The 25,323-nt window shown below is 44.0% G+C and overlaps 1 protein-coding gene across 2 annotated transcripts in view; it reads left to right on the top strand.

Annotated features, from left to right (window-relative positions):
- ARHGEF37 (Rho guanine nucleotide exchange factor 37) overlaps nt 1–25,323 on the top strand; it is a 64,002-nt gene that overhangs the window by 7,957 nt on the left and 30,722 nt on the right. Inside the window, exon 1 of one of the 2 annotated variants that reach the window (XM_063120589.1) lies at nt 10,070–10,247. The exons of the other annotated variant lie outside the window; for it this stretch is intronic. The gene's annotated coding sequence lies outside the window, so the exon portion shown is untranslated. Of the gene's footprint in view, nt 1–10,069; nt 10,248–25,323 lie in introns of those variants that run through there. 2 annotated transcript variants of the gene reach the window in all.

The raw sequence follows: 25,323 nt of genomic DNA, 5'->3' as shown, positions 1-25,323 counted from the left end.
TCCCAGGTACAGGCCTTGCTATCATTTGGATGCTACTTTCTTCCTTCATGGGTTCTGTTCCTATCAAAGAGCTTGTTTACAGACTGCAGTTGGGCTACCAGAGGATTCAGACCTCTTAGAGTCATAGGATTTTAGAGCTGGAAGGGACCTTGGACGTCATCTAATCCAACCCTCTATTCAATGCAGGCTCAGTGCAGGATGCCACTATAGGATCTCTGACAGATGGCTGTCCAGCCTTGGCTTAAATGTCTTCAGTGAAGAAGAGCCCACCCACCCCGAGGCACTCTGTTCTACTGTTAAACACCTCTTACTTTTAGGAAGTTTCTCCTTGTGTTTAGCCAAAATCTGCTTCCTTGCAATGACACTCATTAATTCTAGTTCTGCCCTCTGGAAACCAAGAGGGCAGAAACTCCATCTTCTGCATGAGTGGGTGTAGGTCTCTGTGACACTCCACTCAAGGCCTCAGTGAATACTCATTTGTTTCCATTGTTCAACCAGTTGTAGATAGGGTTGGGTGAACTCACCTGCATTCACCTCTGTGGGCACTTGCCCTGCCACCCAAACCCAGTTGCTAGGCCATGTAAGCCTCAGAGGAGGCTCACAAGACCCTAGTGAGCGCTCAACAGCACCTGCCCCTACGCAGAAATCGTACACTTCTCCTACTTGCATCAGTGGCAGCCATCATTGATGCAGTGGGGGGGAATTGAACAATTTATGGAGCCTTGTAGCAGTGGGGCATTTAAAGCTGCCATTGACATCAGGGAGGGGTGTGTGTGCAATTTACAGAGGCTCTGGAAATTGCGCAATCCCCCCGTTGTATCAGTAATGGCCACCATTGACCCAAGAAGGGGATTTTGGCATGTGGGCAGGCAACTGCCAAGTGCTCAGGTGGGGGTCCATGCTCATGTTGGGAGTGGCCAACTGGGTCTGGTGGGGGGGGGGTTTCAGATGCAGGAGGGTCCGCAGGGCTTCTGGACCAGTCAGGCACTAGTGGCATCCCTACTTGTAGATCCAACTAACAATGGTATTGTCCTGCTCACACTGTACCATCTTGTCATCAAGGATATCGTGGGAAACCTTGTCAAATGCTTTCCTGAAATCAAGATATGCTCTGTCAGTGGCATTCTAAAAACTTATCAAATGAGTAACTCTATCAAAAAAAAAAGGAGCTAAAGTTAATGTTGGATGATGTATTCTCATCAAACTCTTGCTGACTCCTCGTAATCAATACCTTGTTCCCCCCCCCTTTCTAAAGGGAGCTGGCATTAATGGTTGCAAGTAGGGGTGTGCACGGACCCTCGCTCCGCCCCGCGGGCCGATCCGAAAATTTCGGATCGGCCCACTCTGCTCCGCGCCGCTCCGCCCATACTCTGCTCCTCTTCGCCGTGGAGCTCCGGCTCCGAATCGGAGCTCCGCAGTGGAGGGGAGTGGTGCCAGGTAAGGCCGGGAGAGGAGGGCGGGGGGGAGTTACCGGGCCCCGCCGCCATCGCCGCCCATGCGGCGACGGCAGCAGAGCCCGGTAAGGGACCAAGGGGGAGGGGGGCCTTACCTGCCTCCTTCCGCGGTCCGTCGGCTTCTTCAATTGAGCCTGCGGTTCAACCAGGAAGTCTGGGCAAGTGCGGCCCAGACTTCCTGGTTGAACCGCGGGCTCAATTGAAGAAGCCGACGGACCACGGACGGAGGCAGGTAAGGGAGAGGAGGGGGGAGTTACCAGGCCCTGCCGCTGTCGCCGCATGGGCGACAGCGGCAGGGCCCGGTAAACCCCACTTACCTTTCCGTCGGAGCTCCGGATCGAGGCGAAGGATCCGCCTTCACCTCGATCCTCTTCGCCATGCTCCGCCAGCCCCCCAATCCTCTTCGCCTCCGCCTTAAGGGGAGGTGAAGCACCTCGCTCCGCTTCTAATTCGCCAGTCCGATTAGAAGCGGAGCACATCCCTAGTTGCAAGTGTCCACTGCTGTCCTTCTAACCAGTGAGTCATGGGAGATTCAGATAGGTCAGGTGCTATGGGCTCATCCTCAGAGCATTCTCATGCATTGTGTGCAAGGGGAGATGTAGGATGGTTTCCATGACTTCGTAATTCTTGCACATTAGTTGGGCCTTCCTTACATGTGTCCTAGGAGGTTCTGGAGCTGCAATGCTGGTCCTTTGTGACTCCAGCCAGCATTTTAGGCCTGGACTTTGGCACACTCATAAGACCCCCACCCCACAACTGTCCTAACAGCCCGCAACTGGCTCAGCCCTTTCCCACTATTGCTCACCCTTCCCAGAAGTGCAATGGCACCACACGACCAGGATCCTCCTTCCCTTGCACCTGGAGTCCCCACAACCTCTGGCTCTTCAGTAAGTCGGGAGCCACCTTTTCATTGATTTTTTTTTTAAGTTTCCACTTCGCTGCATTACAACTACGTTATGCCAATATGGTCGTCCTGATGGATGACCTTCTTCTTCTTCGAGAGAGAGAGACAGAGGGAATGCGACCCTGTTACTTCTTGATCTCTCAGTGGTTTTCAGTACTGTTAACCACAGTATCCTCCTGGCCCGCCTTCATGAGTTGGGAGTTGGAAGCTCTGTTCTACAGCAGTTCGACTCCTACTTGCAGGGTCGGCTCCAGAGTGAGTGACTGCACTTCAGCCTCATGGCAGCTGAACTGTGGCATGCCACAGGGCACCATCCTGTCCCCAATATTATTCAGTGTCTCTATGAAGCCATTGGCAGCAGTCATCAGGAGATTTGGGGCAAAGTGTTACCATGCTGACGACACCCAGCTCTATTTTTCTGTAACAACTGATACGGGAGAGGCCATGCACATTCTGAACCAGTCCCTGGATACCGTGATGGCTTGGATGAGGGCTAACAAACAGGCTGAATCCCTATAAGACAGAGACCTTGTGGGTTGGTGGTTTCCAGGTCTGGGAACTGGGGTGTTTGCCTGTTCTGGATGGGGTTTTACTCCCTCTGAAGGAGCAGGTCCATAGTTTTGGGGTGCTCCTGGATCCATCTTTGTCACTGGAGAGCCAGGTGGCCTAGAGAACCCATTATCAACTTCGGTTGGTACGCCAGCTACGCCCATTCCTGGACATGGATAGCCTAGTCACATTCAATCATGCACTGGTAACCTCACGATTGGACTACTGTAATGCGCTCTATGTGGGGCTACCCATGTGTGTGGTTCGGAAGCTGCACCTTGGGCAGAACGCAGCAGTTGGGTGCTCACTGGGACACCTAGCTCTGCCCATATAAAACCAGTGTTAAAAGATCTGCACTGGCTGCCGGTTAGCTACTGAGCCATGTACAAGGTTATGTTATTATCTTACAAAGCCCTAAACATCTTGGGACCAGGATATGTAGCAGACCCCCTCCCTTGTATACACTGAGGCAACATGTATGATCTTCAGAGGAGGCCCTGCTTGTCATTCCTAGACAAAGAGAATGCTGTCATGAAGAACCTCAACAGCGGGCTTTCTTTGTAGTGGCACCCACCCTCTGGAAAACCCTCCCTCGTGCGGTTTGGGAGGCGGAAAATGTAGTATCTTTTAAATGTCTCCTAAACAAGCCTTACCTGGACTGTAATTTATTCTGGTTTTATGTGATTTAAAAGTTTTAAAGTGGATTTTATGGTTTTAGATGTAAACTGCCCAGAGAGCTTAGGCTGTTGGGCAGTATAAATATGTAATAAATAAATAATAATGCTGGTACCTGGCAGCAGTGTCAACACAGTGGGACCATAGGATTGGCCTGCAAGCCTTCCTCCCCCAACCATTCAAAAAGTGAAACTTGCTAGAATGACCTTGGGGAAATTGCAGTGTGAGGACACTGACAGAGTAAAACAAATGGAAAACTCTGGATTGGCAAAGGAAGCTAATGGAAAACAAAGGGGAAGTTGTTTCGTGCTAGAAACAACCCATTGCAATTACTGACAATGTGAAGATATGGTTCCCTACCATCCTGATTAGCTGCATTTAAACAGCCCAATTGACTCCCTTGAAGACTCTATGGAAGGTTAATAGCAGCAATTTCTGCCCTGGGGGAGAGTTATTAGGTTTTCAATTGAGGCTTTCCATTCTTTTATAAAGTTCAAATGGGATGAGGAAAGCTTGACAGACATAGAACACAGTTAGACTAGATCAAATTGTGTAGGTGGTGGTGAAATTAGAGGGAAGGCTGCTTAAAATCCTGGAAGATAACTTTCCACTGAGTGCAGGTCTGATCACTTAAGAGACCTTTACCTTGCAGATCTCCGAATAGCCAAGCCTATTACAGGCCCCCAGCCCATAAATATGCCTCTTGGAACAGAAATGCTGACATTTAATATGTTCTACTTACCTTAGACCCCCATCGCTAATATTAATTGACTTTTCCCATTTCTTTCTTGTGGTAAATGCTTTTGAAATGGCACACAGCAATCAGGGTAGTTAGAGCGGTGGCCGTGGTAGCACAAGACATCCTTTCCCCACGCTTTTAGCACATTTTTGTGCCAGCACATATGAGTACACTAAAGAAACTTCAATAGGTAGCTATTGCACATTAATCAATTTCCAATAGAATGATGTAGATGTGTTTGTTATTTCTTAAGAAATCTACATAATCAAGATTCAAAAGTAGAGATGCAAGCTTTAATTGGCTTAATGAATAGATTAATCAACTTACAGCCTGGCCCTTATGAAGTCAGATGTAACTTTCACTGCGTTCCAAGGTGCTTACTCCCAAGAAAATGTGTAAGGATAGTAGCTTAAAACTTCAGCTGATTAATAGTTGGAGAGCAAACTTAACTGGTGGAGCTGAAAGTTAAAGGCACACTTGTTTGTTTTTCAAACTCCTTTGGTTCTGGTCTGATGCTAAGAAAAACAAAATGTTGCAGATACCTTTTCTTCCTTACAATAAATGGTAGTTTTTGCTTATTAAACTGATAATTAATTTCTCAATTCACTCAGTATATCAAAAAATTATATTTTAGTTTTGGTGATTATTTGCATTTCTTCCAGTTATTTAATTGATGTTAAGGCATATGCTTAATCAAATGGAAATTCTTTAGATGGTGGACAGCCCTATTCAGAGGTTGATAGCAACCACTAGCCTTACCCAACATGGCACCCTCTGATGGGTTGGACTACAACTCCCACCATCCCCAGCCAGCATGGCAATGATGAGATATTGGGAGTTGTAATCCAGCACATCTGGAGGGCACCAGATAGGAGAAGGCTGATCTAAATAAATATGGAATTCTAGGGTGTTTCAGATACATGTCCTTGCTAGTTCTCTTGGGTCAGTAAGACAATGTGTTTCTGTAAACCTCACCTATCAGAAATCTTAGTTTCTTAGAAATCTGATCATTTATTACACACTGAAAGACAATGAAATTAGTAGCTCCTGATTTTCCAGGGTTTCTGGACTCAGGATGGCTTTTTACAATTAAGAGCCAGCGCACTTGCGGGGGGGGGGGGATTGCTCACACAAATAGTCTAGTCATTAACTAGTACAATATCATCGCAATGAACCTGTATGAGATGGTGACAAAAATACCATATGAATTGGGCCCAATTTACATGGCCAATTTAATGCAGAGGCAGAGCACATCAGGGCCATTCGTGACAGCTGATGCTAACACCAATCCACAGCAACTCCACAGCTCCCTCTGGAAAAGGCGCATTTTCAGAAAGTCATTCTAGTGCATTGTTTTTCTTAAATACGGCTCTGGAGTAGTTCCGTTGGAGTGCCCCATCCCCCTGCATTAAATCCTGGGTGTGCCTGTTTGTGTGACCTGGTGAATTGGGGGGGGCACCCTCATCCCTCCCATTCCTCTCCCCCCCCCCGTTCTCAGTAGGGCTGCTTTCCCATTCACAGAATGCAGCTTGTTTTATAAGTGCAATTTCGCTGTTCCAACCAGTCAGAATACTGCAGTAGCGGCTTTACCCATACCCAGAATGCATCCTGTTTTTCTCCATTCATATAAGCCAAGTTTTATAGCTTCATCCCACATACCTGTTTCCCTCGAATTATCCCCTACAGCGTAACACTGTTGTTGTTAGCTAAATCATACCCCGGGCGGCAGCGCTCCTAAGATCCTTTGCATGCCAGGAAAGGGGTTAAGGGAGAGAAATGTAAAAAATCATAAAAAATCTGCGGATGACCAAATCCGATTTTAATTTGGTATGCTTAAAGCTCTCCTTAATATCTATTACTGTGCCAATTTTGATGTCTTTATCTTTAAAACTTACACAGATGTAAGCATTTGTTTAATTGGTAGTTTAAACCTATCAAATCTTCCTCCTGTGCCCCCAGTGGCTGCTCGGAAAACAACAAATGATTCGCTCTTAAAGGGGTATCAAAATAGGTCGGGTCTTTTGGCTTTATAGCACAATTAAAGCAGGATGCATGGGAGTACTTCACAGTCAAAGCAGATTATAAACTGGAAAACTTCGGAGTCCTTTGCATGCAATTCGCAGTGATTGCACAGTATAACCCTGGAATGATGAAGCCTTACATCTTTCATATCCCAATGGAGGATGAGAGGGGAGACGTGTGGAGCAAAGTACAGGGGCTAAATTCAATGCTTTCAGTAAGCTTCCCTGAGCAGGAGAGTGTGCTCCTCTCATTCCCTGAGCAGCACAATGATGTTCAGTTCTACTCTACCCATCCAACCCTGAAGTATGGGAGTTTCAAGTGTGGTGTTATCCATGAAAATGAGTTTTTAGGTATTGTTTACTTTTCTTGCTTCTTATGCCCCTGATGGACCAAAACAATTTAGTGAAAATCCAGATATAACCAGAAACTGCTTGTCATTCCATTTCCATGTAGATTGGGACTTGGATCTCTTTTTCAACTCATTTGAATGTATAAACAAATCATAGGTTAAAGTTCATTTTGAAGTTGCTAGCCAACCTCAAAGGAATATAAATAAGCTCTTAAAGTCTGGGCATTAATATCTGCACACACATGCAAGTTATGCACCTATGTGCTTAGGGTTAATTTATACCAGGAGGTGGTGAAAGCTGGAAGAAAAGCGGGGAAAGGGGGAAAAAAACATTTTAATAATCATTTTGTCACATTTAATACTGTCCACAGCTGAGACAGAAAACTGGGCCATCATTATATATTTATATTCCATCAACTTTTGCTTCTGTCCTGAATCAGGACATGGGCTTGATAAAAGAGTGAATTTCCAGTCTCATAACTTTTGAGTGCATAGGAAATTGAGTAGAGCAAGCATGCAAATCCCACTTTGGTGGCAAGGTATTCTGATTTGGGGAAAAGTTTTGAGTAGCGGTTATTTAGGAGGATGACCAGATGGAGCATAATCATAGAGATGTTAAAGTTGTGCTTTCCCCTTCTGGACATGGTGTCCTGATGACCTTGCTGCTCTGGTTAGTTAGAACTCACATTGCATGTGCTCATTTCTATGCAAGGAAAGACAATTTTAAAGGCAGTTTTCAGAGTAATCATCTGGCAACTCACGCCAAGCCAAGCATCTCAAGATCTTGATGTTCATTCAAACAGTTGAGTATTTTGACACTTCAAAATATTGTGATCTTGTGCACCACACTGTTCAATTCAGCATGGTTTAGTATTAGTAATTTTACAGTGACAAACAGATGGAATCACTGAGCTTCATGGCTGTAACTTTAAGTGCTACATTTTAAACTATGTGTTTGCTGACGGTCTTCGACTATGCACTCTGAATAGCGGCTGCATAAGGTGTGCATGGTCTATATTGGGTGGGGAATGTGGGCCCCTCCAAATGTTGTTGGGACTCCAACTCCCCTCAGCCCCACCCAGCATGGCCAAGGGTTAGAGATGATGGAAACTGTAGTCCATCAACATCATTCCTCAACCCTAAACTACATATTCCCCTCTGAAGCTTGTGTGATGGATCCTTCCCTCCCACTGCAGCCCTCTCTACCCCTCCAAAACCTTCTCCATAGGGTGGGGAGGAGGCTGCTGAACATGGCAAGATGTGTCTTACAGGATTGCAGTTGGAGGGGAGAACTGCTGGCAGGATCCCTCTTCCAGATGTTAGTGCTTTTAATAAAATTAATAGCAGGTACGGGAGCTCCCAATTTTCGTCATGACTGCAATGTGCAAAGAGGAGAGGTGCAATCCCTTCCTCCCCTGTTATGGTCCCAGTGAAAATACCCCCTTCCTTGCACCTGTTATTATCCCTTGAAGGAAAGGTCCCATTGACACCAATGAAAGCGTTGCTGTGAGGGTGATTTTTAGGACTGTGAGAAGGCAGAAAATGGTTAAAGTTCTATCCCACCCACCTCTCTCTCTCTCTCTCTCTCTCACACACACACACACACACACACACACACACGCCCCAGTGAAAACCACTCCCCTGCATCATTTTTTAAAAAAATCTGTCATGATCTACACTACTGCTTTAAAGCGCTTTAAAACAGTTTTGACAACTATATGCAGTGTGTCCTGGGCCCCAACAGTTGTCAAAACGGTTATAAAGTGCTTTAAAGCAGTAGTGTAGATTCTGCCCAAGTGTCTTGTTTGGCCCTGAGATTATAGAGGTGTGCAATAAAAGCAGAAGTGTACCAAGAACAAAATACTGCATATGATTTGCCCTGAATGTGAAAGTTGGCAGATCCCAAGAAGCAGATACTGCAGTTTATCCCCTAGAAGAGAAGATGTCCTTATGCTGTCCCCCATTGATGTTTGTGTCCTGTTGACAGTACTCCAGACAGTGTTTCCATGTGGGCCTGTTGTCAAATTTCTTTGCACAGCAGATGAACCGACAGTATTCTGGTCATACTAGTTTCAGTAAACAAAATTGCATCTATTGTGAGAACTTGTAAAAAAAACAAAAAAACAAATTCAACAAATGAAACTTACTGGTTGGGTTTCTACAGAAAACTAACTTGAAGCAATTCACAAATATATATAAAACAAACAGATGCAACAATGCCACTAGAAACCAACCGCCTAGAATACTATAAAATATTGAAGCAGCTGAAAGCAGAAGATGGTGTTAGGCTGCCAAATCCCACTTCTTAGATGTAAGCCTTGTTAAGTGAGGATGGGGAAGGAAATAAACATTGGGTCTTTAGCTGTGGAAGATTCAGCACAAGGCAATGTGAAACCAATGTGAATTGAAATATAGCCAAGACCCTGCAGCACACATCAGAGCATTTTTGGTAGAACTGGAAGGTGCAGCTGAGCTGGTCCTTCTCAATTTCCCTGGGTCACCTTGAGGATATCTAGAGGAGTGGCAAGGCACACCGCACTAGCCTAAAGAAAGGCCCTGAGAGAGCCGGGCCACGATAAAGCTGTGCTGTCAAGTCTGAGAAGCTTGGCTGGTTGCTGTGTTTTAGAATCATTTCTCGCCATCCCCCCTGGCAGAACATGATGATAAAGATGTGAAAATTTAATAAACATGAATTAAACATTAAACCTACCTCATCAGCTGGTACAATTTGTGCTCCTTCCCAATCAAATCTGTTTTGATTTGAGACTATTATGGTGCAAAAACGTGTAATTACCAAATGCTCAGAAATCAATCCCGAGGGAAAGCTTATGTCCCCACCTGCCAGGCATGGCAGTAGGAGTACAGGGCCATTTACACTTTTAGGGCTATCTAAAGAGCAGAACCTGTTTCCTCACGGCTGTCATAAAGCCCCAAACACCATGCTTGTTAATAAAAGTAAATGAAGCTTCCCAGGGATGTTGTTGCTTGAACGTGCTGAAGGGTTGCCAGTTAGTAAACAAGCGGGTGGGGTGGGGGGAATGTGCAGAGCAGCCAAAGCTCAGTCAGCTGTGCTGTGGTTTGTGGCCCACACTATCTGTTCCCCATAGTATTTGTGAAGGTGTTTGCCTCCACCCCACCTGCAGTTTGTCTCCCTGTCAGGCCTAGTTATTGGTTCCCCAGGCAGGACGCCTTCCACATTCATCCAGCAGCCTCCACAGCTGGCCTGCTGCCACAGCGTTTGTTGCCTTGGCTGCGTTTTGCTGCACAAGGGAGTACTGAGCAGGCACACTCATCTGACTCTCTTGGACTTGCCTACACAGCCGCCTGTACCGGCAGTAAACAGCGTAGGGAGGGAATGGCAGTGCAGGAGCGGAGCTCGGCCTGGCACACAGACACATGCACACAGCTGAGTGGGCCGGTCCTTTCAACCCACCTGGGCTGTGTCACTGCAACTGGAACAGAGCGGGCTTATCATTAACTCCTGTAAAGGCAGCAGCGGCAGCGGCAGCAGGAAAGGCAGCTCGAACAAGCTTGAAATCCCTGGCTAATTAGCAGGTAAGAATTAATAGGCAAGAAACAAGAACTCGACAGGATTTGCTTTGCTGACAGTGGAGTTATTCTCTTAACAGAGCTGGGGCAAGCCCTTAGAAATGTGTGTGGTTAGCAAAAATCTACAGGGCAGCCATTAATCAGGGACTGCAGTCTCTTCCCACATGGAGAAATGGAAAGGTTACATAACCACATTCCAGATCCTGTACTTTCCACTGTCTTCCCGGGGAGAGGATCAGGTGCCTGTCATAGGAGGAGGCTCAGGGGGACACTGCTATTTTCACGTTTTTCATAGAGCCAGTAAGTTTGTCACCATTTATTTTCTGGCAGGACTCCTGTGTGTTTAACAGCTGCCAAACATGCAGACATTCAACAGGTGCAGTGACGTTAAAAATGACACTGGTTTGTTGATTCATGTATTATTGCCATCCCACAGCACTTAACAGTGCGGAGGTCCTGCCAGAGAGAGAAAGGGTAGGGAACAGCCCAAATTGTGAGGCAGGCCTGTGAAAGAAGGCATAGATAGTAACTGGATGATGAAAGCTCCTGTTTTCTCTGTGGTGTTTTATGTGTTCAGGAAGAGTAGGGGACTGTATCACTTCAGAGCTTGGATGAGGGATGACATGTTTGTGTGCTAATCCACATTAAGAACTATCAGCATGTAGAAAACCAGCATGTGAGAAAGATGGGTTAGTCTTCCTGAAACAGATGGGATTTATTTATTTATTTATTTATTTATTACATTTCTGTACCGCCCAATAGCCGGAGCTCTCTGGGCGGTTCACAAAAACTAAAAACATTCAAAATATAAAACAACAGTATAAAACCATAATATAAAATACAATATAAAAGCTCAACCAGATAAAAACAGCAGCAATGCAAAATTACAAATTTAAAACACCAAGTTAAAATTTATTTATAGACTGTTAAAATGCTGGGAGAATAAAAAGGTCTTCACCTGGCGTCTAAAAGCATATAATGTAAGTGCCAAGCCAAGCGAACCTCCTTAGGGAGCTCATTCCACAGCCGGGGTGCCAAAGCAGAGAAGGCCCTCCTCCTGGTAGCCATATTTTTGATGTAGTGAGAATGTTTAGTCATGAAATCCTCTATAGGCACCCTGAAGAGGTAAGAGTTGCGCCCCATATATTTTCAGAACGTACAAATAGGGTCATTTATAGGGCTCAAAGTACACTACTCGGCTTATTCTCATTAGTCAGTAACAGAAAGTGTATTGGACCTTCTCTGCCTCCTTTTTGCCACACTGCTGGAGTACAAATATAGCAAACTGGTTCTCAAATATACTCAGGGACAATGACGTACCTCAAATAATGGTTCGGTGAGCGAAGTGGCACTAGCCCTCATGTATCCTTATAGACCAGCATTCAACTCATAACTCCAAAGGCCCAATTTTGCTAAAGTTAAAGACAGTTCAGCATTTGGCCTCAAAATCAGCTGGGTTTGGCACTTGCTGCCCGCCTCTCCCCTACAGGATTGCCTGGTCACGATGCTGCAGCAGAAGCCACAACCAACCAAATTTTCTTTCTATGTGATAAAATCGCAGCTGCTCTGTAAGTCCAGACTCTAGATGTAACATCAACATCTCTTCTTGCTCTGCTGGCCCACCGTCCACCAAAACCACCCCTGTCTTTCCATTTCATTTCTGTACCTTGTGCCTCTGCAATGAATGTGAAGTTCTGGCCAAGTCCTGTATTCTTCTTAGCTCCCCCTTTCTTCATGTTCCTCCACCCACAGTTCGCTCATGAATAGGATAAACATTTATTTATGACATTTCTATGCCGCCCCATAACATAAAGCTTTCTGAGAAGCTTACAATGAATAAGTATAAAAAACTACAAATGAGACATAAAACCATAAAATCAAAACAGCATAAATGCAACAACGGGTTACCCCCCCCCCCCACAACAACAGCCCCAGAGTTCAAAAACAGATTTTAAAAACGAGAGGACCAGGCTACATAAGTTATTTAAAGCAGCCTGGGCGAATAAGAAGATCTTTAACAAGCACCAAAAAGACTGCAAGGATGGTGCCAGGTCTCTCTGGCAAGTCTCCATAAACGGTGCCACTACCAAAAAGGCCTTTTTCATAATGGTCACCTGCCTCACTTCTTTTGGAGCAGGGCCTCTAAAGATGAATGTAAGTTTTGGGTAGGAACATACAGGAGAAGGTGGTCTTTCAGGTAACCTGTTCCAAAGCCCTAAATGTTAAAACAGTTAGATTCCCCACCTACCCCCCACTTAAACTGGCCCTGCAAACAGACTGGAAGCCAGCACAGCTGGCAAAGCACAGGTATACTATAGTCAAACGTCTCACTCCCAGTTAATAATCTTGCAGCCCTCTTTTGTACCAACTGCAGTTTCTGAACTGTTTTTAAAGACAGCCCTATTTACACCATACTGCAATAGTCTAAATGGGGGCACAGCTAATTGAAGCTTACCAGAGCATGGGTAATTGAGGCCAAACTATCTCCTTCCAAGTAAGGTTGCAGCCGGTGTATCAGTGGAAGCTGATAAAAAAACACGTTATTCAAGCCTCTAATGACAGTGCTGGATCCATAAGCACCCTCAAACTGCAGACCTGATACTTTGGGGGGAGTGAAAACCCATCTAGAACAGACTGGAGACCATTCACCCAGATGGATAACCTACGAACTCATAATACCTCCATCTTGTCTCGACTGAGTCTCGGTCTGTTCGCCCTCATGCAGCCCGTTACCACACCCAAGCACTGGCTCAGGACTAGGGTGGCCACTTACGAATGGTCAAAAAAGAGAAAATGCAGAACCAAAAAAGAGGACAGTTGGTGTGGATAAAATGTGTGTATCCTAATTTATATGTATTGATGCAAATTTAGAAATATTATTAGTTAAATAGAAATTCAGAACATCTCTCCATAGTGTGGAAGACTGTGACCAGTGTGCCTGTCTGTTCTGATGCTAACTCCTGATGATCAACAATTTTTATGGTTCTTTAACATGGAATTGGACTGGACAGGCCTAAAATAGAGGACACCTTCAAATTGTTTTCTGTAAAGGAGGTCACATGACCACCCTTTTGAGGGCAGTCATAGGCTCACCTGTGTTTGATGAAAAAGAGAGATAGGCGAGTGTCATCCTTAGACTGGTGACATGTCAGACCCAATGCACATGCCATATATATTTTTGAGCTTTCGATGGTGAAACTACTCATCAGGATTGTATGGGCTTGTCTTTTATCCCAATAGCCCCAAATCCATACTGTTCACATCTAAAGAAAAACAGTCTTTCAATATACTCTTGAACTACAAACAGCACCCCCAGCTTCCTACAAATATAAAGACTTCATATGATTCACAGGTCTCTTTGGAGATCATCATCAAAATGATCTCTGACATAAATGCCAACATGTCAAAAAGCTCAAGTTTAGTCAGTACATTTTATCCCAATTCCACAATCAGATTCTTTAAATTTCCACAACATGTAAAAAAAATTCCACGGTACATTTCCCATCCTAGAATACTTTGATCTGTTTGTGTCTCCCCCGTCCCTCTGCCCTCCACCTTCATTCTTTTCTTAGCCTTCATCATTTGGCCTCTTTAGGCCCAGCATTTAATGATTGCTTCAAAATCTTTAGGTATTCCAGGAAAAACGAACTGTTCCATACTGTGGCTAGGAGTCAACAGATGTGTTTCTCTTGATGATCTTCTTTCAATGGTCTCGCCCTGACAATATGACTCTGGTTTGAACATTTTTGAGTGCCTCTCCCTCTTTCATTTTGAAACAAGCATTAAATAGAATTTGAGAAAGAAAGGGCTGACTTCAGTTCCTTCAATTTTTCTGCCAGCAGGAAGGAAATAGGACAATGAGAGGAGCCAAGTTCCTTGCAAGGAACATTTCTCACTTTTTCTATAACAAAACAACTCATGTTTTAAAATCAACTTCTGTCTTTCAGGAGTTTTATTGCAAACTGACCAGAGATGACAGAGGGGCTCCTTTTGAACACGGGGTTTAAAGTCCTTAAGACAAGGATTCTATGCATGTTTAGACAGGAAAAAAGTCCTACAAGAAGCAGTTCCATTATAACAGAGAAAAAATATCCCATATATTACTAAAGTAACAATGGACAAATAAGACATCAATCAAAGCCTAATAAATCAGAACTAACAAATTTAAGCTAAGGATAAAATTCCACAATACTGATTTCTATTTTTGTAAAGTGTAACCATACTAAGAACAAAATATACAAGGCTAAAATCAAAAATTGTAATGATCAAATTTCTTCAGTGCAACCTTTTACATCTGCCTTATTAAATCTTAACTAATGCCATTAAGAAAACAGCAACTGTTCTCAAAATCTTCATGTCATTATTATAAAGCAAGAAGTCATATTTATGTATTTATTACATATTTATAGTGGCCAACAGCCAAGGCTGTCTGAGCAGTTTACAATTAAAACCATGGTATACAAACATCAAGATATAAAATTTAATTTTTTTAAAAAAATGTTATATAAACCCAGAATAAGTTATCACCCAGGCAAAGCTTGTCTAAAAAGGTAAGTTTTCAGGAGGGATTTGAAGGATGTTACATTTTCTGCCTACCGAACCTCACAAGGGAGGGTTTTCCAGAGGGTGGGTGCCACTACAGAGAAGGCCTGCCTTCGAAGTTCTGCATGACAACAGTCTGTCTTAGAATGATGAGCAGGACTTCCTCTGATGATCGTAAATGTCGTCTGGGTGTGTATAAGGGAAGGCACTCTGCTAGGTATCCTGAATCCAAGTTGTTTAGGGTTTTATAGGATAACAACATAGAATCATAGAATCATAGAATAGCAGAGTTGGAAGGGGCCTACAAGGCCATCGAGTCCAACCCCTTGCTCAATGCAGGAATCCACCCTAAAGCATCCCTGACAGATGGTTGTCCAGCTGCCTCTCAAATGCCTCTAGTGTGGGAGAGCCCACAACCTCCCTAGGTAACTGATTCCATTGTCGTACTGCTCTAACAGTCAGGAAGTTTTTCCTGATGTCCAGCTGGAATCTGGCTTCCTTTAACTTGAGCCCGTTATTCCGTGTCCTGCACTCTGGGAGGATCGAGAAGAGATCCTGGCCGTCCTCTGTGTGACAACCTTTTAAGTATTTGAAGAGTGGAAGAGTGCTATCATGTCTCCCCTCAATCTTCTCTTCTCCAGGCTAAACATGCCCAGTTCTTTCAGTCTCTCTTCATAGGGCTTTGTTTCCAGACCCCTGATCATCCTGGTTGCCCTCCTCTGAACACGCTCCACCTTGTCTGCGTCCTTCTTGAATTGTGGAGCCCAGAACTGGACGCAATACTCTAGATGAGGCCTAACCAGATTTGGAAGCTGTACTTCTATTAATGCAGCCCAAAATAGCATTTGCCTTTCTTGCAGCCATATCGCACTGTTGGCTCATATTCAGCTTGTGATCTACAACAATTCCAAAATCCTTCTCGTTTGTAGTATTGCTGAGCCAAGTATCCCCCATCTTGTAACTGTGCATTTGGTTTCTATTTCCTAAATGTAGAACTTGGCATTTACATAACCTTGTATGTGGCTCGGTAGCTAACAGGCAGCCAGTGCAGTTCTTTTAATACAGGTGTTATATGAGCAGAGCTAGGTGTCCCAGTGTGCACCCAACTGCTGCATTCTGCACAAGCTGCAGCTTCCAAACCACACACATGGTAGCCCCACATAGAACGTGATACAGTAGTGTAATCATGAGGTAAGCAGTGCAAGATTGAATGTGGCTAGGATATCCCTGTCCAGGAATGGGCGTAGCTGGCGTACCAACCAAAGTTGATAATGGGCTCTCTGGGTCACCAAGACCACCTGGCTCTCCAGTGACAAAGATGGATCCAGGAGCACCCCCAAACTATGGACCTGCTCCTTCAGAGGGAGTACAACCCCATCCAGAACAGGCAAAGACTCCAATTCCCAGACTTGGGAACCACCAACCCACAAGGTCTCTGTCTTATCGGGATTCAGCCTCAGTATTAGCCCTCATCCAAGCCACAACTGTATCCAGGCACTGGTTCAGAATGTACACAGCCTCTTGCATTCAGATGTTACAGAGAAATAGAGCTGGGTGTCATCAGCATACTGGTGTCACCTTGCCCCAAATCTCCTGATGGCTGCTGCCAATGGCTTCATATAGATATTGAATAATATTGGGGACAGGATGGTGCTCTGTGGCACGCCACAGTTCAGCTGCCATGAGGCTGAACTGCAGTCACCCAATGCTATTCTCTGGAGCTGACCCTGCAAGTAGGAGTCACACCACTGTAAAACAGAGCCTCCAACTCCCAACTCATGAAGGTGGCCCAAGAGGATAGTGTGGTCAATGGTATAGAAAGCCACTGAGAGATCAAGAAGAAGTAACAGTGTCGCACTCCCCCTGTCTCTCTCCAGAAGGAGGTCATCCATCAGGGCAACCAAAGTCAATTCCATCTCAAAACCAGGTCTGAATCCAGACTGGAATGGATCTAGATAATCAGTTTCATTCAGGAGCACCTATAGTTGAGACACCACCACTCTCTTCTGGCAAACTGACCATTTTCTTAAGTAGGAAATAGATTATTTTCTGTTTTTCGGGACACAGTGATTTCTAATTAGTTCCCTCCCACGCACACAATTACATAGCTTATTTGCTTGATGACAAAAGGCACAATCCAATCCAGCAGCAGAAGTATCACCATTAGATATTCTCAGATTACCAAACTAGTGTCCGGTCTAAAAATCTGCTGATTCCTAGGCTACGCACTGGAGCAATAATTCATACAGTGTTCTCCAGAAATGCAACACTATTAATCCCTCCAGCTATAACTAACCTTCTGTATCAACTGGAAAGCAAAGTAGCTGGATCATCAATGTGTGAATAATCAGGTGACTTGAAAGAAAGCTAAAATAGCAGTGGTCACATATGGAGAGGGTTCAAATGATCAGTGGAGGAAAAGAAACCACCGTGGTTTCTTTTCTTCGCCCGGTGCATGTCTGCTGTTTCCCTAATTACTCTCATCATGGTGCAGGTTGCCGTGTCACCCTGTTGTTCGAACATGGTAAGGTGTATGATAGGGTGGCTTCCACACTATCCCGTAACCTCTACAACATGGGTTGCGGGGTGAGTTGGAAGCCACCCCTGCTGCACACCTCACTGGGTTCGGACACGTTAATCTGCACCAAGGCGAGGGTAATTTGGGAAATAGTGGGAGCACAAGCCACTATGGTTTTCCCCCCAGATGATCATCTGAACCCGGCCATTCAGTCTTCTGAGGAGAGTAAGCTGTAGGGTGCAAACATTTTTTTTCTATCCCTGTTCCTGTGCCTACATAGTATTCCCCTGCCAGGAAAATCTTTTATCTCCTGAAACTTTCCCTGTTGGACAGCTCTTAAAGGTACAAGAACTCTGTCAATGTAGCAAGGCTAGTTTATACCAAATAAGCAGGGTGTCCATATTTTAAAAGAGACAGCTTTCTTGTCCCTTAAGAGCCCTGGTGCAAGGCAGCATTCAGCTGATACAGGGTTTGTTGGTTTTTTTGTTTTGTTTTACATCACTGACATATGGTGTGTGTATGTGTATGTGTGTGTGAGAGACTGCACTGTGGAACTTTTATCTTCCTCTTAACTTTTAAAGGGGTCCCTTTATGGTCACTGTATAGAATGGGTATAATCTCAAATCCTCTATTTATTATATTTATATCCCACTTTTTTCCTCTTGCAAGGAACCCAAGGCAGCTTACATGGACCTCCTCTTCACTGCCCCTCTGGGCAGAAAGAGGAATTTTCAAAAAGGGATTCAAGAAATTACAGGCTGGTTAGCTTGACATCTGTTTCAAGTAAATTGGTTGAAAGCATTATTAAAGACAAAATTAGTAAGCATATAGAAGGGCAGATCCTGCTGAAGAAGAATCAACATGGTTTCCTCAAAGGCAAATCCTGTCTCACTAATCTACTAGAATTCTTTGAGAGTATCAACAAACGTGTAGACAGGGGTGATCTGGTGGACATTGTTTACTTGGACTTCCAAAACGCTTTTGATAAAGTCCCCCACCAAAGACTCCTGAATAAACTTAGTAGACATGGAATAAGAGGAGAGGTCCTCTTATGGATCAGAAACTGTTTAGAGAACAGAAAGCCGAGAGTAGGAATAAATGGTCAATTTTCCCAATGGAGGGAAGTAAATAGTGGGGTCCCATAGGGATTGGTATTGGGACCAATTCTTTTCAACTTATTCATAAATTATCTGGAATTAGGAGTGAGCAGTGAAGTGGCCAAGTTTGCTAACAACACCAAATCATTTAAGGTTGTTAAAACTCAAAGGGATTGTGAAGAGCTCCAAAGGGATCTCTCCAAGCTGGGAGAGTGGGCATCCAAATGGCAGATGCAGTTCAATGAAAGCAAGTGCAAGGTGATGTACATTGGGGCAAAAAAACCCAATTCCAAGTATAAGCTAAAGGGGTCTGAGTTGGTGGTGACCGAACAAGAAAGAGATCTTGGAATTGTGGTGGAAAGCTCGATGAAAATGTCCACCCAGTGTACAGCCGCTGTAAAGAAGGCAAACTCCATGTTAGGCATTATAAGAAAAGGAATTGAGAATAAAATGGCCAGTTCATACTGCCCTTATACAAATCTATGGTGCGACCACATTTAATATACTGTGTACAGTTCTGGTTACCACACCTGAAAAAGGATATTATGGAGCTGGAAAAAGTGCAGAAAAGGGCAACTAAAATGATTAAGGGGCTGGAGCATGTCCCCTATGAGGGAAGGTTACATCAACTGGGATTGTTTAGCTTGGACTAAAGAAGGCTAAGGGGAGACAAAGAGGTGTACAAAATTATGCATGGTATGGAGAATGTGGATAGGGAGACATTTTTCTCCCTCTCTCAAAATACTAGAACCGGGGGTCATCCCATGAAGCTGATTGGTGGGAGATCCAGGACAAATTAGAGGAAGTATTTTTTCACACAGCACATAGTTAAATTATGGAACTCACTACCACAGGAAGTAGTGATGACCACCAATTTGGATGGCTTTAAAAGGGGGTTGGATAAATTCCTGGAGGCGAAGGCTATCAATGGCTACTAGCCCTGATGGTTGTGTGCTATCTCCAGTATTCAAGACAGTAAGCCTGTGTGCACCAGTTGCTGGGGAACATGGGTGGGAGGGTGCTGTTGCACCATGTCCTGCTTGTTCATCCCTGGCCGATGGCTGGTTGGCCACTGTGTGAACAGAGTGCTGGACTAGATGGACCCTTGGTCTGATCCAGCATGGCACTTCTTTTGTTATTATGAGGGACAAAAGTGGGGGAGGAGAAGTGACAGTAAGGAAAAGTGATTTCCCCCTTTGTGATGACTCTCAGAGGTAAATTAGGCTGAGTGTCACTGACTGGCTCAAAGTTATCCAGTGAGCTTCATGGTTTAGTGGGGACTAGAACCCAGATCTGCTGAGTCCCAGTCAAACATTCTAAACACTACACCACACTGGTTGGTTCTATAAGGCTAAACATATATTCAGATAGCTAATATATGAAAGAACTCTCTCAGGCCAGTACTACCAAGCACTATAGAAGCCTTGGCTAGTTTTACTATCAAATGTGCTAGATGAGCATTTCCTGCAATTCTTTAGTCTTAAGGGAACAATATATCACAATGAGGATTTTCAAACATTGTCATAGCGAGGTTTTGTTACTGAACTGAAAATATTTCAAACTTTCCAGGCCTTCCTTCTGCCCTCAGGCCTAGAAGACAAAGAGCTTCTTCACATGAGTGAAATAAGGCACACTCATGACTGGCCACTCACAGAAGTTTGCAGGTCCCTTTGACAATGTCATTAACCTCTTGCACACCTTCCCCCAGTAATTCCATTCTTTAAAAAAACCTGGCTATCCTGATTCTGCTGAAATATCTCAGAATTTCCTACAGTGTGCAGGAGAAGTTGTGCTGCGAAGCACTCACTAGAGGGTGCTGTCCCATTCATGGCCATGAGCAATGAGGGTTTTCCATTATAGCCCACATGGACACCCTTCTCTGGCTATGTAATGCAGCCCATTAAAATTGCGCAAGTAAAGCAAGAAGCAAGGCCCTCATAAGGCAACATAATTTCCCCTTAATCTAAAGAAGCCCTCAGCCTTCTTACAGATAATAGTGTGTGAACACAGCTGAAACATTCTGAAGGCTCTGTACTTATCAAATAGATTAACTGATATTTGAGAAATGGAAAATCTCAGTCGGAACATCTTTCCCTTTTTTGCAATTTTTTAAAAATTCCATTGTAATGTCATTGAAATGACTGCAGTGGAAACAAAAGATTCCAGGCCTAATCCATACTGCCATTCTCACCTGAAGCTGGTGTCTTTGGTATCAGAATCATGGGTTAAACTACCACAACAAAATTTCCAACTTCCCATTTTCTGCCTCTTCATTGCATTAATAAATAGTATTCAATTATTAAAGTGAAAGGAAGCGTCTACATGAGAGCCATCTGAGATTTCCCCCTTTGGAGTCAATGGATTTAAAAATGTGTTTTGCAGTAGCTGGCTTGCAGTTAGTACAATTGATCAACAGCAGCAATCAGATAAAAATAACCCCACAAATGTGCAGGACAGACTGGCACAGACTTTGAGAATATAATGCTGCAGTGTCTACATGTTCATGTGGCGTATGGTTAAAGACAGAAGTCTTTTCATTCAGATCTCTAGTTTTTTGGGGGGAGGGGATGTTGTACACAACTTCTTCTCATGTTACTCATTTGCTGTGTGACACCCAAGCATCATTAAGGGAGTCTCCAGCAGTACCCTTGACTCTGTTAACCTTCTCTTGCCCAAATCTTCCCCAAATTACAAGAATTCATTATGTGAGGAAAGGATATAGCCCTACTGATTCATTGTTACAAACTTCTTTTTTTTTGGCATTTCCTTTACATCTGACTCCACTGTTGCCTTTTTGTTCTCTACACAGACATTTTCTCTTTTTACACCTGCCATCTGAAGATAACACTTCTGATGAAGTGGACTCTAGTCCCATGAAAGCTTATGCCATAATAAATTCCTTAGACTTAGAGGGTTCTTTCTTATTTTTGTTTATTTTTGTGTATGTGGCTAGAATGCGATAGCAGTCCCATTTTCTTTTATTTTGTAGTAAGCTTCTGTGTATTTAGGTGTGTTTCACATAAAAACAGTGGAAATAAGGTATTTGCCCTTCTGTAACAACTTTTACAGGTATCTTTCCGCAGGGTTACCTAGTTGTGTGAGTACTCTCACAAAGTAGTTCAGATAAGAGCCGCTCCATTCCAAGGAGAACAGAAGGACTCAAATCTTGTGTATGTTTTCTTTGAACCTATGTTGGAGCTAGATCTGGGGTTTTTTTTGCCAGCGGAAGAATACCCTTTGTAGAAGGGAACTTGATCATCCTCTCCTCTCTCCTTCAGCTCCTTGTGTGCTTTCCATATCTTTTCTGGAGGGTGGGAGGAGCCCCTGAAGCAGATTTGGGGGGTGGGTGGGAGAGGAGAGGATGCAGAAGAGAGCCCCCCCCCTCTGTGCTTCAAACCAAGATGCAGAGTTAAGTGGTGGGAAGGCGTGTAATTCAATTGTGAACTCACTAGCTTTCTTGGAGGAATCAGGGTCTACACCTACACTAAGAACAAGATAGAAAAAGAGGGTACAAATACAATTTAGCAAACTGTAAGGAGATTGACAATTTGAACATTTGTAGTTAGGAGTGGTCTTGGCTGCCTGGAAACCTTAAAGGAGACTTCTGTACTATATGGTGGGAATTGCATCCAAAAAGTGAAACATCATACAATGCAGACTGAATGCTGAGTGGCTGATGTGAAAAGAAAAAAGAAATCCATCAGTCAAAATCTTTTGAAAGGTTATCTCACTATTCCAGGCAAGCAACAAAATCTGCTCTTAGAGTTGTCATTTTGACCAATAGAGCTCAAGCTGCTTCAAGGGCATCTTAGGCAAATGGTATGTGTCCATCATCAACCCTGGCCTAGCTTCTCACACTTTCATAACAGTTTTATGCAAGTACTGTCATACCTGAATATACCTATACTTATCAGCTTAGAGTACATAATCAAGGCAAATCTTTGTGTTGCATAAGCTAACTAATCATCATACTTCACCTTATGGAGAGGTCTAGCTACTACATTGCCCCATATAACTTTCCATTGACACCATAGCCCTCTTCACATGTTAATCATGCACTGAAGAGGTTGTGGGGCTGAAATTGCATAGCTTCCTTGCTCCCAACATCCACATGTTCAGTGTGGACCTCTGCAAAAATGAAGCCTATGGGACTTCAGATGTTTTGGCCTACAACTCCCATCAGGCAGCATAGCCAATGATGAGAGATGTTAGAAATTGCAGTCCAAAACATCTGTGTTAGGAACCCCTTTGCAATTGCACATGTAAATGTCTCATTTGCAGAGGTCCATGTTCAATGTGTGGACATCAAAAGCAGTGTTGGAGAAGCCATATGATGTCAGGATTGGGGCCAGCAACATGGCGCTACAGCCTTTTCAACACAGAACCCCTTTTGCATGATTACCATACAAAGGGGGACTTTGTGTGAATGGAAAGCAGCTGTGAGAGGTTGGAATCATGGGAAGAGCAGTGGGAGGGGGAGGGTGCTTAACCTTTCACTTCATGCTATTTTTCTGCTCAATGTTGCCCCCACCTGCCTCTCCTCACTGTTTAGATTCCTGTGCAGGATGAGGTGATTTTGAGCAGGAAAGCAGTCCAAGTTTTCACCACTACCATCACCACCATCATGCTGGCTTATGATTCTGCCCTTTTGTGGCTGCTTTTAATTAAAAACAAAACCCTTGATGGAAAGTTATTCATAGCTGTAACACATAGTTTGGCCCTCATGAGGGAGCTGAATTTTGTCATCTTATTGTAACTCTCTTGGAGAGTGTCTTGACATGCAGCAGAAAATGGTAGGGTGCAAAATGAAAATACAAAATGTGTGAAAATTAGAACACAGTCTCTATATTATTATTATTATTATTATTATTATTATTATTATTATTATTATTATTGATATATGAGGCATCTCAAAATAAGATTGAAATAATGAAACAATCACTCATTGTGCACAGGACTCATTAAATCAATACATAAAAGGAATACATTAGACTCATAAGGTTAATATATTGGCGGAGTAGTGTTTTTGTTTTGTCTTTTCTGGGGGCAGTGGCTTCCCATTTTAGTTTTATGGCCAGTGAGAGCCAGTGTGGTGTAGTGGCTAAAGTGTTGGACTGGGAGTTGGGAGATCTGGGTTCTAGTCCCCGTTCGGTCATGGAAGCCCACTGGGTGATTTTGGGCCAGTCACAGACCCTCAGCCCAACCTACCCCACAGGGTTGTTGTTGTGAGGATAAAATGGAGAGGAGGAGGATTATGTGTGCCACCTTGGGTTCCTTGGAGGAAAAAAAGTGGGATATAAATACAATAATAAATAAATAAATACGTGGGAAATGGGGGTAGTCAGGCAGGCTAGGAGAGGGTCTTCACCTGTGGTGATGGACTTTGCTCCCAAAATGAGCTGGGGAGAGTATGATGACCTGCTGCCCCCCAAAACTGCTGCAGGCCAAGCATGGAAAAAGTCACCATGCTGCCAAGGAAATCAGCTGATAGAGTCTCAAAGTATTCTGCTTCCTTCCCTTTAGCCCAGCAGAAAGCCCTGAAAAAGAGGTAATTTGCTCACCACTGTTACATACCTATATCTATCTATATTGGAGCACTCAGAGTTCCAAATAGGAATAAATTAGTCAGTCCGCAGTTTGGATTTGACACTAATGATGGAGATGAATAAAGAGCGTTCAGTATATAATTGTCATGATGTTTGATCTGTAAATATAACCTTTGTTCATGAAGTGCCTGCCTTCAAAGTAATGCCTGGACAATAACATAGCCACCCCCTGCCCTCCCCCTTTTAAACCGAGGGGAACTAGAACAATGCAAATTTGGGATGAACATAGCATGAAACATTTAACTCCTCAGCCCATGGCAAGTCTCCATGTTGGCCTCGGGGTTGAGGGAGATGTGGAGCAGGCCCACTCCAGCTCCTTTGGTCATCAACCAATATTGGAGCTCTTGAGAGAAGTTTGCTGGGTTGAAGGCAGGGCACTGAGGGCAAGGGGGAAAATGAAAATCTCTCTTCTCTGCCCCCGCCTCGCCCAAACACTACAAGTTCTTTAGGGGTCCTTGCTGGTTATTACCATCTTACAAGGGACTAAGAGATAATAGCTTGTCTCAGGGTCTAATTGAACATTAATTACAAACTCCATTGATGTGTGTTTCTGTGTAATCTTTATATTAATACAGAGCACCATATTAATACAGGGGTCTGGAAACAAAGCCTTATAAAGAGAGACTGAAACAACTGGGCATGTTTAGCCTGGAGAAGAGAAGATTGAGGGGAGACATGATAGCGCTCTTCAAATACTTGAAAGGTTGTCACACAGAGGAGGGCCAGGATCTCTTCTTGATCCTCCCAGAGTGCAGGACACAGAATAATGGGCTCAAGTTAAAGGAAGCCAGATTCCGGCTGGACATCAGGAAAAACTTCCTGACTGTTAGAGCAGTACGACAATGGAATCAGTTAGCTAGGGAGGTTGTGGGCTCTCCCACACTAGAGCCCTTCAAGAGGCAGCTGGACAACCATCTGTCAGGGATGCTTTAGGGTGGATTCCTGCACTGAGCAGGGGCTTGGACTCGATGGCCTTGTAGGCCCCTTCCAACTTTGCTATTCTATGATTCTATGAAATCTTTGTTCACACCATTTCGACCCCTAAATATTATGCGACTGGGTTTGGAATGGTCTCAAATTAAAGCCACCAATGCCTAGATTTGCAGAAAAATAATCACAACCCTGGAAATAAATTTACAGCTTCGCAATTAGTTGTTAAACTTTATAATAATTTGTATTGTGGAGCCGAACAGGGATGGGATACATGATCCCATGCTTTCCAGTGGTGTCTAGAGCCCAAGGCAAAGGGGAGGGCCCAAAAGAAGAAAAATATGAGCCTATTGTAGCACAAACCACCAAGCAATCAGTGTTCTGGGGAA

The sequence above is a fragment of the Elgaria multicarinata genome, chromosome 3 (genome assembly GCF_023053635.1).
Source record: "Elgaria multicarinata webbii isolate HBS135686 ecotype San Diego chromosome 3, rElgMul1.1.pri, whole genome shotgun sequence".
Taxonomy (NCBI): domain Eukaryota; kingdom Metazoa; phylum Chordata; class Lepidosauria; order Squamata; family Anguidae; genus Elgaria; species Elgaria multicarinata.
Note: the sequence above shows the minus strand (reverse complement) of the source record. Positions and strands in the feature narration are given on the sequence as shown.